This window comes from Herpailurus yagouaroundi, unplaced genomic scaffold, assembly GCF_014898765.1.
Source record: "Herpailurus yagouaroundi ecotype Mexico unplaced genomic scaffold, PumYag 29, whole genome shotgun sequence".
NCBI lineage: Eukaryota > Metazoa > Chordata > Mammalia > Carnivora > Felidae > Herpailurus > Herpailurus yagouaroundi.
Window position 1 is genome coordinate 107840611 of NW_024412377.1, and position 10549 is coordinate 107851159.

Consider the following 10549-nt stretch of genomic DNA (forward strand, 5'->3'; position numbering starts at 1 on the left):
CAGAATAGTGCCTGGAACATAGTAAGTGCTATGATATGTTGTAGAGGTTGGTGGATTCACAATGGCTATTAGAGTATCTTTGGCAACCTTAGAGCAGAATCCTGAAAGAAGAAGAAAAGCAAAATAGTCCAGCCCTAAGTGTCCTGCTCTTTCCCTGTAATAACCACTCTATATAGGAACAAATAATGACCAATCTCATATGTAGCCATGAATTTGAAGAAAGTTACAGCTGGAAAAAACTGCAGCTGCCATCCACTATGAGTTCTTCACATTACAGACTAGGAAACAGTCAGCATTGAGCCTTTCCTTTTTCAGATTCAGCAATACACTTCTCAGCTTTCTCCATATTCTGGTTCCTGATTCATTTTCTTTCAATCCTGACTTGTCTATATTCCTCCTAAATTGTTGGAATAAGTTGCTCATTTAAAGAAGGTGTAAAATTTGTTTTTGTCCCTAGTATATGAATGCCTGCAATCCATAGGTAATTTATATTTTTCAATGATTTAGAAGTTTTAATCTTCTTCCTGACCAAGTTCTTCACCGGGCAATATCTAAGGAGGGACAGAATTGGCAGATGCAAATTCAAACTTCATTTACTTTTCTTGCCCAGACTCTGGGGGAAGTGAATGGGCAGCAAAGTGCCAAAGGCAAGCGGCCAAAAGAAGAGTTGCAACCTGGACATTCAACCTCTGGACAAATGCAAATCCACAGGGACCACTCTCATTTCAGAGATTATAACCTACCTGGTTTTTGTAACTTCTAGGTGTTGAGCCTCAAATGCCAGGTGTCAAATAGGAGATGGGTAACTTTGTGGCATCATGGATGTGTTTGTGTGAGGGAATCATCATGAAGTTAGTAGCTTGAAGGAGAACATGGAGAAAATTTGTGTTGGGCAAGATGCTGAGTGCTTCAATAACAAGGAAAAAATTAAACTTTCTTTTTTTTTAAGTTCATTTATTTATTTTGAAAGAGATAGAGACAGTGTAAGTAGGAGAGGGGCAGAGAGAGAGGGAGAGAGAGAGAATCCCTCTGCCATCTCAGAACCCAATGCAGGGCTCGAACTCATGAGGCCATGAGATCATGACCTGAGCTAAAACCAAGAGTCAGACGCTTAACCGACTTGAGCCACCCAAGCGCCCCGTAAACTTTCTTCTGTTGCATCCAACTGACTGCATGGTCACTTTGAGAACAATCAAAGTAGTTATTCTTGAAGAAGTGTGTAGAAGAAAATTTAACAAAAGGAAGTTACAACCTAGGACTTCTGAAGAGCCACTCAAGATGTAAAATAGATTAATAGATTAATAGATTTCCCTCTCTATGGAGGGAAAGCCCGGGCGTCACTCTGAACTTAAATGAGGTATTACTGTTAGCCATCAAAAATGAAAATCCTCCTATATCTAGTAGCCTGTGGGTGCGCAAGCATCCTTATGAATCTGTATTCCATCTTTTGCCAAGTAAACTCATCTATTTATACTTTATACAGATTCCTAACTCTAGGGATAGAAATTGTCAGGCTCCCAAATTCAAGTCTAGAGAAGTTAGAATCCTCATTGTTTACAAAGCTTGTCCATCAAGTGAAGCTGGTGTTAATTAACTCTGGCATCCCTCAATTCATTTTGCATATTCAAAGGTGGCTATGAAGGCTGAGTCTGAAATAACAAATGCACAGACAGCACCATTAAGGAGAATGCAGGCATCACGTATTTTTCCTTGTCTTGCTTCTGTTACCAATCAAACTTGCAGACGTGAGACTAGAGCTTTTCTGACAATAAGTCCCATAAAAAGATGCTGTTCATTTGTTTTGGCAGTGGGTAGTACTATTCTAAGAAGTCAGCTGTGTGTGGCAGAGCCCAGCATTATAGCTCAAAATCTGTACTTTCTTAGCACTTGCAGGGCATTGGGTTGATGCATTCAGAAGGAAATGGAACAGGTAGGAGGGCACATTGGGAAACAGCAGTTAATATGCTATGACTTGTGGAGCACCTGGGTGGCTCAGTTGTTTGGACGTCCAACTTTGGCTCAGGTCATGATCTCATGGTCTGTGAGTTCGAGTCCCGCATCAGGCTCTGTGCTGACAGCTCAGAGCCTGGAGCCTGCTTCAGATTCTGTGTTCCCCCTCTCTCTCTGCCCCTCCCTGATTCGTGCTCTATCTCACTCTGTCTCTCAAAAATAAATGGTAAAATAATTTTTTTAATGTTATGACTTGTAAAATCCCCTGTGTTTAGTACAGTGTTTTCAGTTATTAAATGAATATAATTTAAAGAGCAATTTGCTTGTCATCATTGGTACTGTTATATATTCCTACCATATTGGTCAGTTTTAATTTTTTGTAGACAGTTTTCAACCTGTGCAAATCAATAGTGGTTCATGGGGATATGAATCTAAAACATGGGTATATAAATCTAAAACAAGAGGTACATTTTTTTTTTTTTTAGAAATTTTAGTGATCATATTCCAAGTTATATTAAGTTCTGCAAATACCCTATGTAAATAGAATATTCTGGACATACAGCAAGCCAGCAATGCACTATCTGAGAATTAGGTCCTCTTTTTTCACCAGATACATTTCTGGACGACACAACTGTGAGCTCACTTAGAGGGGATTCTGGGGCACACAGGCAAAATGCCCATGTATACACCTCAGGAGCAGACTGACCTACTAAGACAAGAATGGCTTTGTCTGGGCTCACATGACAAAAAAATTCACACAGAGTCTAATGATAGACATACCTTTTCCCTTTTGATTACTGCCAGGATGCCCACTGTAAACTGACTGTGGGCTGACTGCTAAGCAGAGTTGGGGGTAAGAAGGAAAGGAGAAGATAACAAGCAATTTTTCCTTTTTTTGCCCACAGTACACAATGTGTGTTTTTTTACTCCATAAATCACCAGGCAAATATCCAGCTATCTTTATGTACACTCTAATCAACTTCTTTGTCAATGCTGCTAGAAAAAAACACTACTAGCTTCCAGTACCATAGCTATATTCACATGTTATGGTCTTGCATATATGCTGGAGTCTAGCGAGTTTAATTCGTTCCATGGTGTCTATGTAAATACATGGTTGTATCTGCATCTTATCTTAAAATAGAGATTTGGGTTTGAAATTGAGATTCTTTTTTTTTTTTTTTTTTTTTTTTTACTTCTTCCTTCTCAGATTATTCCCTTTTTTCCTACTCTGCTTTAGACCAGACACTCCACTCCTAAAAGAGTCTGTACCTTGAACAGACTGGGCATTGTTGGGAATCCATGCTGCAGTTCCATAGAAATCAAGTCCATGAGTCAGAAAGCAAACACCAGGCCTGTTGTATTGATTCTATGAGGTGGGTTACTAATGTAACACCTGACATGTATGAGCTGGCCAAGAGCTGCTCCCCGAAGAGTTGCTGGGCAGAATGCTGTGAGGGTTGGAACTAATTGGAAGTATAACCCATGACTGTTTGGGGAAAGTGAAGTCGTGCCATTTCAGAGCCAGGCCTTTCCCTTCTGTTTCTCAGTAGGGATGCTGTTTCCTTAATAGTGCCCCTGGCTTTATTGCAGTCAGTGGAAGACAAGAGGCCATTTGCTTCCTGCACATCAATCACTGTGGCCTGAGACCTCAGGATATGTTCGTCAGAAGGCAGGCTGCACGAGCCTTACTCCTAAAATCTTGGAGAGCACTCAAACAAGTCAGCTAACTGCAAGAGTCCAATTAATCAGATTCTATAGTGGAAAGAGGTGTAAAGAAAAACCAAAATGTCTTCAAACGATTAAGCAAAACAGATTGCTTATCTGTTGTTGTCTATGACATCATGGGCTTGCTCTAAGCCAAAGGTCAGCAAACTATAGCCTCCAGCCTGATTTTGGATAGCCCACAGACAAAAAATGATTTTTACCTTTTTTAAGGGTTGCTAAAAAAAAAAAAAAAAAAAAGTAAAAGCAGAGACTATGGGAGAGAGACTGTATGTAGCCAATGAAACCTGAAATATTTACTATCTGGCCTTCTACGGAAAAAATTTCTAAGCCACGAGGGTGTGACAATGAGAACTTTTGCATTTCTAGCTTCCACACCCCCTCTGTTGCCTTTAGAGTCCATCTATATTGTCAGTCGCCCCAAGGGAGGGCTTTGGCTGACTTAAGGGACCCTACGAGAACCATGCAGTGTTGAGATTCCTGCACCACTTTCCAGTGAGCATTACTATATATAGTCCAAGGCTGCCCATGCTGGTGCTAAGTAAGTAATTCAGTGGGGAACCACAGGCTTACAAAAATTTAGATTGAACATGGATCACAACAGTCCAGTCTAACTTCCCGGCCCATGACAGGGCTTCCGGAGCAGCCCAGCTTCTCGGGGAGCACACGTGTTTATCAGATCTTTTGAGCCATTTGATACTTGGGTGTTTGTCTTCTAATACCCTTCTTTGAGAGCTGGCCCGCCTCCAGCGGTTTGGGAAGATAAGGTTCTAAATTAATTCCTAAAGTTTCTGGTTAGATAGAGACTCCCTTTCAGTCCAGGTTCTTCCTCTTTGTTCTTTGATCTGAATCCCAGGAGAGTCGTGAGTGTCTCTCCTGTGGCAGCTTTGTCTGACTATTGCGGAGAGGTCTGGTGACATGCCCGTAGGGTGATTATCAGAAGTGGGGGTGGGAAGGGGAGACATCCTTCACCTTGCTTTCTCTTGGGGCCGAACATTCTCTTCTTAAAGGAACATGAATCCCAGGACCACTGTGTTCCCGAGGCTAGGTATCCCTCACATAAACAGACTGAGTTAAAAACCCAGGATTCCAACAAGCTTCAGGATCAGCATCCTTGTGACTCATTTCCCCCCAGTTCTCCTTCATGCTGCCCTAGTTCAGACCTTCATCATCTCTCACTAAAGACCAGAGTAGTGGCCTCAACACTGGTGACTCAAATCCAAAGGCCAACTCAGGCTACTCTGCACCCTGCTTCCAGGGAGCTGAAAACCTGGCTGTGTCACCAAAGGTTGGAGCCTTTATGTTGGTTCCCATTGCCTACAGAATAAAAGTTCAACTCTATGAAGGCATTTCAAGATCTATGTACTTTCTTACCTCATCTCCTATTTGCACCTGTCCTTTACCAATGGTCACGGACATGTAGTTCCTTAGCAGATGGCTTCACACACCTATGCCTTTACTCATGCTGGCTCCACCACCTGAAATGCCCTCCCTGCTCTTCCCCCCGTTTGCTTCACAATCTAATCATCTTTCAACTTGGATGTCAGGAGTCACGTTCAGGATTGAATTGCATCCCCACCAAAAGATGTTGAAGCCCTAACCCCTGGCACCTGTGAATGTGACTCTATTTGGAAATAGGGTTTTTGTAACCAATCAAGTTAAGATGGAGTCAATAGGGTAGGCCCAATCCAAAAGCACTGGTATCCTTCTAAAAAGAGTAAATCTGGACACAGATACACTTGCATAGAGGGAAGATGATGTGAAGATACTAGGAGAATGCCATCCCCAAGCCAAGGAATGATTGAGGCTATCAGAAGCAAAGAGAGAGGCCTGAAACCAGTTCTCTTTCACAGACCTCATAAGGAACCCACACTGCCAAGATCTTGATCTTGGACTTCCAGCCTCTAGAACTCTGAGACGATACATTTCTGTTGATTAAGCCACACAGTGTGTAGTACTTTAAGGTAGCCCTAGCAAGCAAATACACATCATTTTTACTGTAGAAGCTTTCTTGATTCACGTAAAGTCAAAATGGACTTTTGTGTGCCCCAGCCTTATTCTAGATATATCCCAGCAGCCATACACAATAAAGCAGTGCTTTCAAATTATAATGTGCATGTGAATCACCAGGTAATCTTGTTAAAAGGCAGATTCTGATTCAGTAAGCCTGGGCTGGGCCCTGGGATGCTGAATTTCTAACAAGCTCCCAGGTGATACTGATGCTGCTGATGCTGCTGGTCCACAGGCTGGTCCATAGGCTGGTCCACAGGCCGGTCCACAGGCCACCCTCTGGGTGCCAGGGCTTTAGGACACTTACTTACGTGTCTGTCCATGATGCTGTACCATGTGTGAGGGCAAGATCTGTGTCTTTGAATACCTAGTACTTGATGCAGTACTGGGAATATGACAGGCATATAATAAATGTTAGTTAAATTGTTGATGAATGAATGAATCATTAGAATTATGACTTGGTATTGAGGGATTCATGGTCATTCACAAGATATGTTGGACAATAACTGCACTGCCAAATGTCTCAGCTTTCCCATCCTTCACCATTTTTACTCCTTTGAAGCTCAGAGAGAAAAGAAGCTCCTATCACACGTGAGGAAACACATTCTGGAAGGCTGCAGTGATAGCAGGGAGATGTACTGCTAATTTTTCAACTGTAAGTCAACTCTTTAACACCATTGAGCAAAAGCCATCCCTTTCCTGCATCTATTCTTCACTTCTACTCTTTGTGCAACTGGCCAGAAGCTGGTCCCTGAGAGCCAGAGGACAGGCAAGTAATGTACATGACTAAGCTCTTCGTAGGAATCTGGCACTGTGCACTTAAAACGGCTCACTGAAGTAGGTATTATTAGCCCTATTTACAGATAAAAAATTGAAGCTGAAGAAGTAGTTTGTCCAAAATTATCCAACTAGTAGGTGACAGAACCGGGGGCCAAACAGATTTAACTTCAAAATCTGTGTCTTTTCCATGGCACTGTGAAAGAGACAGCTGATGTTCTAACTAGCTACACGCTTGTGATATCTGCTGCCTCTCTCCTGCCAGTAGAGGATTGAAAGTAGTAGCTATTGCTCTGTATCTTAGAGGTGATTACTCAACTGTTTTCTAGGGTATTCCAATTCTGGTAGTCACAGAGATGCCTCGTTTTTCTGGCATCTTCGAGAACATGATGTTTCTTCCTTTAAGTGGGTCTTTCCTCTCAATTTAAAGAATTGTTTTTAACAATTTTGGATAGAGTAATTCTGACATACAGTACACTAATTTTGCCTTCGTAAATAAGGTATATCTTTTCTTAATGCCTCAGGGCCATTATTAAGGATTGTCATTCCAAATGCTCTGCTGAAATTGATGCATATTGTCAGATATTACTGAAAATATTGAACTATTTGCCTTACAATAAGTGGTCAGACTCAATATATGTTTTAAAGATTTTATTTTTAAGTAATCTCTACACCCAACATGGGGTTCGAAGTCACAACAAGACCAAGAGCTGCATGTTCTATCAACTGAGCCAGCCAGGTGCCCCGGACTATTTTTTGAGGCAATATTTCTTGTACTTTTTTTTTCTATTCCTCCCTTACTCTAAAGACTATCGGGTATTCCTTTTTGCTGATGGCAGTGAATCTGCTTCTAACATATCATTTCTCATTTGTTAATTCAATTCTCCAATGTGAGAAGAATTGATATGCAACCTTCTTAGAAATATATGCAAAGTAAAAGTGAGTAGGATATGAATTGAACATCTAACAGGTTTCCTTCTGAGTTAGCATAAGAGTTTCATTACCTTTAAACAGAGGCAGAACTTTTTGTTCTCCCAGAGGTTTCTGTTAATTCTCTGGTTCTGAACATTATACTTTCAAGTTAAGGTCATTTAAAAAATAATCTCTATCAAGGTGCAATGGTGCTGTACAATATATTAGCTTTAGATTCCCTCTTGCCTATAAAACAGCTAATAACAGTAAAATATCTCTAATCTGGAACAACCCAAAAGGAGAAGACATCCTGAGTTATTTTTTTAAGATCTCATTTAATGTATTTTTTAAAAAATTATGTGGATCTCTTGCTTTCAAAATCAGAAAGTGACTCACATTAGCTGCTAAGAAAATGCTGGATGAATTCTATTGGTTAGACAACAATACTCATTTGGTTTTAAACAGTTATGTCCAAACACTTTTTGTCTTAAGTAATTTCGACTTAATGCTATAATTTTTCACTGTATTAGTTCCCTGTAAAACATTTCTAAGTAGTAGAAAAATAATCTCTAGTCTCAACCAGGTTGGATTATTGCAAATTCCCGATTAATAAGGTCTAACTTTATTACATATTTTTTGTTTTTCTTTCTTATTTCTTTCTTCCTTCTTTCTTTTCTTTTTCTTCCTTTCTTTCTTTCTCTCTTTCTTTCTCTCTTTCTTTCTCTCTTTCTCTCTCTCTCTCTCTCTCTTTCTTTCTTTCTTTCTTTCTTAATTGCTGAAGCATCATCTCAGCGACCTTTTGACATTTCACAATTAAGGCTTTCCTGTACTTTTGGGAAGCAATTTTAAAACTGAAAGGCAATTTTATTTATACCTACTTATCAAAGTATATGCTACAGCTTCTCATTTTGAAAAATGAGAAGAGCCAAAAGGAGAACAAGCAAAGGTGAAGAGGAGAAGAGAGGTAATTGGTCCAAATTAAATGTGATATATATGAAGCAGGTTGGGGGCTAGAGGACAGGCCCTGCTCTGATTCATTGGAATGTTTGGATGGGTAATGAATGGAAAGCACGGTCCCTGGAGGCAGCCTGTTCCTTCTAGTTACTTACAGACCAGTGACCCGTAGGTTCATCTGAAAAATCAGCATTTGAAAAGTCAATGTGATTTATCTAAGAAGAAATGAATACCAGCAAATTAGGTCTTTTAAACATACAAACAAACCTTAAGGGTTGTTTTTTAGCCTGGGTTTTTTTCATTGCAAATAGCTTTGAAAAAAGAGAGGCACTACAAACCATGCACCAAGTTTCAGTGGTAACAGGATTTCCTGGTTTAACAGCTTTCCCCAACAAAATAATTGTTGTCTAGAGGAAAAAAGGAAATTATGCTTTAAGTGTCTCTTTTCTTTTTTTTTTCTTTTGCCATAAAAGCACAGGGATTTTTTTTATTGTTTTAGCAAGTTTTCATGATGAATGAAATGGGCTAACATTGGAGGTTAAAGCTAAACACATGAGGCGAAACATGCAGTTTTAAGAAATTTAGTTTACCAGCCAGAACCACATTTATTGGGCAAAAAGCCTTCATAAAATAATTATGAATATAAATAGTTAACTTTGGTTTCTGTTGATCATATATAAAAGGGCCATTTTGGGAGCAGTAATAGCACTATCAAAAAAAAAGAATAAAAGGAATAAAGAAAGGACTTTATTTTAATGTTTATTTTTGAGAGGGAGCGCCAGTGGGAGAGGGGCAGAGAAAGAGGGGGATAGAGGATCCAAAAAGGCTCCCCACTGATAGCAGTGAGCCTGATGCCAAACTTGAACTCATGACTATGAGATCGTGACCTGAGCCTAAGTCCGACACTCAACTGACTGAGCTACCCAGGCGCCCCAAGAAAGGACATTTTTGTAAGATGTATATTCACACAATCTAAACACATTCTGAAACAAATATAACCACTTAGGTGCCAATTAAATACTAAACTTCAGGGTTTTTTTTTAATTTTTTAGGTTTATCTATTTATTTTAAGAGGGTGAGAAAGAGAGCCTGAGTAGGGGAGGGGCAGAGAGAGAAGGAGAGAATCCCAAGCCGGCTCTGCACTGTCAGTGCAGAGCCTGATGTGGGGTTTGCACTCACAAACCAGAAGATAATGACCTGTGCTGAAACCAAGAGTCGGTCGGTCACTCAACCAAATGAGCTACCTATGTGCCCCAACTTAAGTTGTTTTTAACCACTGTTTTACCAACTGTATTTTTTCTTGTTTTGATTTAGAAAAAAAGGCTATTACCATATAGTGCTTCAAAGAGTAGGAAAGTCTCTGTCCAAAATCTTTAAGCTTTCTTCTCAAACATGTCAAAAGGCTTTAACTATCAATTTGTCCCTCGGTCAGTGAGATGGTCTTCTTTTCATGCTCCAAAAGCATCTTGACTGCTCCCTGACTGGGAGAGAAAATGTAAATTGTATCTGTCCATACTTACAATTCCTGCATCTTTCTTTTCCAAGTTGGATATGTGTAAATCAGAAAGTAAGAGAAAAAAAGAGGAAGATCAAGATCACAGTGAGATTCCTCATAGTTTGTGAAAACTCCGTGATGGTTTCTTTCTAACTAGAAGATTTCTCGGGAAGACACTCTTGTTTTGTTTTGTTTTGTTTTGTTTTGTTTTGTTTTGTTTTGTTTTGAGCTCTCTCTTCTGTCTATATTATCAAAGCTCAAGTTTGTATACAAATTAACTAGCATTGAATTACCAAGCTCCTCGTTATTTTCAAAACTACTTCTCAGAGAAGCCTAGACCTTTTTTTGGAGCATTTACAAATAGATTTGAACAGACATTTTAATTAAAAAGTCAGGGTAAGGAAAAGCCAGTATTATCAGAGTCCATTTTGCAGGTGGACAATGAGGCCAGTATGTTGGAGATGAGAACTACTGATGGTTCTAAAATCCGACAATGATAATGCTCCAGTTAGTTATTAATGTCACTCATATATTTGCTTTTGATGTGCTCCATATCTGTGGTGCTGGAAAGTTAGTGTACAAGGTTCATTGATGCTGCATGCTTGGGTTACCTGTTTGTCCAACCATTAAAATAAATAAACCTTCTGAACATGTGCTGAACTCCTCCTCAGTCTGGTAGGATTGTGTGTGTGTGTGTGTGTGTGTGTGTGTGTGTGTGTGTGTGTGTGT